This window comes from Triticum aestivum, chromosome 7D (genome assembly GCF_018294505.1).
Source record: "Triticum aestivum cultivar Chinese Spring chromosome 7D, IWGSC CS RefSeq v2.1, whole genome shotgun sequence".
NCBI lineage: Eukaryota > Viridiplantae > Streptophyta > Magnoliopsida > Poales > Poaceae > Triticum > Triticum aestivum.
Genome location: NC_057814.1, coordinates 52,181,364 through 52,184,075, shown reverse-complemented (window position 1 = coordinate 52,184,075; position 2,712 = coordinate 52,181,364).

Sequence of the window (2,712 nt, the reverse complement as noted above, 5' to 3'; positions counted from 1 at the left end):
AATTGATCTCTTGATCTCTTAGCCGTGTGCGGTGCACCCCTCCATCATAATCCACCTCGATTATATCGTAGCGGTGCTTAGGCGAAGCCCTATGTCGGTAGAACATCATCATCATCACCACGTCGTCGTGCTGACGGAACTCTTCCTCAAAGCTCGGCTGGATCGGAGTTCGAGGGACGTCATCGAGTTGAACGTGTGCAGAACTCGGAGGTGCCGTGCGTTCGGTACTTGATTGGTCGGATCATGAAGACGTACGACTACATCAACCGCGTGGTGCTAGCGCTTCCGCTTTCGGTCTACGAGGGTACGTGGACACACTCTCCCCTCTCGTTTCTATGCATCACCATGATCTTGCGTGTGCGTAGGGAAATTTTTGAAATTACTACGTTCCCCAACAGTGGTATCAGAGCCAGGTTTTATGCGTTGATGTTATATGCATGAGTTGAACACAAGTGAGTTGTGGGCGATATAAGTCATACTGCTTACCAGCATGTCATACTTTGGTTCGGCGGTATTGTTAGATGAAGCGGCCCGGACCGACATTTCGCGTACGCTTACGCGAGACTGGTTCTACCGACGTGCTTTGCACACAGGTGGCTGGCGGGTGTCAGTTTCTCCAAATTTAGTTGAACGGAGTGTGGCTACACCCGGTCCTTGTGAAGGTTAAAACAACACCAACTTGACAAACTATCATTGTGGTTTTGATGCGTAGGTAAGAACGGTTCTTGCTAAGCCCGTAGCAGCCACGTAAAATTTGCAACAACAAAGTAGAGGACGTCTAACTTGTTTTTGCAGGGCATGTTGTGATGTGATATGGTCAAGACATGATGCTAAATTTTATTGTATGAGATGATCATGTTTTGTAATCGAGTTATCGGCAACTGGCAGGAGCGATATGGTTGTCGCTTTATTGTATGCAATGCAACCGTCCTGTAATGCTTTACTTTATCACTAAGCGGTAACGATACTCGTAGAAGCATAAGATTGGCGAGACGACAACGATGCTACGATGAAGATCAAGGTGTCGCGCCGGTGACGATGGTGATCATGACGGTGCTTCAGAGATGGAGATCACAAGCACAAGATGATGATGGCCATATCATATCACTTATATTGATTGCATGTGATGTTTATCTTTTATGCATCTTATCTTGCTTTGATTGACGGTAGCATTATAAGATGATCCCTCACTAAATTATCAAAGTATAAGTGTTCTCCCTGAGTATGCACCATTGCGAAAGTTCTTCGTGCTGAGACACCACGTGATGATCGGGTGTGATAGGCTCTACGTTCAAATGCAACGGGTGCAAAACAGTTGCACACGCGGAATACTCAGGTTAAGCTTGACGAGCCTAGCATATAACAGATATGGCCTCGGAACACGGAGACCGAAAGGTCGAGCGTGAATCATATAGTAGATATGATCGACATAGTGATGTTCACCGTTGAAACTACTCCATCTCAGGTGATGATCGAACATGGTTTAGTTGATATGGATCAGGTGATCACTTAGAGGATTAGAGGGATGTCTATCTAAGTGGGAGTTCTTAAGTAATATGATTAATTGAAATTTAATTTATCATGAACTTAGTCCTGGTAGTATTAGCATATCTATGTTGTAAATCAATAGCTCGCGTTGTTGCTTCCCTATGTTTTATATATGTTCCTAGAGAAAACTAAGTTGAAAGATGATAGTAGCAATGATGCAGACTGGGTCCGTGATCTGAGGTTTATCCTCATTGCTGCACAGAAGAATTATGTCCTTGAGGCACCGCTAGGTGACAGACCTATTGCAGGAGCAGATGCAGACGTTATGAACGTTTGGCTAGCTCAATATGATGACTACTTGATAGTTTAGGGCACCATGCTTAACGGCTTAGAATCGGGACTTCAAAGATGTTTTGAACATCATGGACCATATGAGATGTTCCAGGAGTTGAAGTTAATATTTCAAGCAAATACCCGAGTTGAGAGATATGAAGTCTCCAACAAGTTCTACAGCTAAAAGATGGAGGAGAATAGCTCAAGCAGTGAGCATGTGCTCAGATTTTTTGGGTACTACAATCGCTTGAATAAAGTGGGAGTTAATCTTCCAGATAAGATAGTGATTGACAGAATTCTCTAGTCACCATCACCAAGTTAGTAGAACTTCGTGATGAACTATAATATGCAAGGGATAACAGAAACAATTCCCAAGCTCTTCGTGATGCTGAAATCAACGAAGGTAGAAATCAAGAAAAACATCAAGTGTTGATGGTTGACGAGACCACTAGTTTCAAGAAAAGGGCAAAGGGAAGAAGGGGAACTTCAAGAAGAACGGCAAGCAAGTTGCTGCTCAAGTGAAGAAGCCCAAGTCTGGTCCTAAGCCTGAGACTAAGTGCTTCTACTAGAAAGGGACTGGTCACTGGAAGCGGAACTACCCCAAGTATTTGGTGGATAAGAAGGATGGCAAAGTGAACAAAGGTATATTGGATAGACATGTTACTGATGTGTACTTTACTAGTGTTTATAGCAACCCCTCGGCATTTGATACTGGTTCAGTTGCTAAGAGTAGTAACTCGAAATAGGAGTTGCAGAATAAACAGAAACTAGTAAAAGGCGAGGTGACGATGTGTGTTGGAAGTAGTTCCAAGATTGATATGATCATCATCGCACAATCCATATAACTTTCGGCATTAGTGTTGAACCTAAATAAGTGTTATTTGGTGTTTG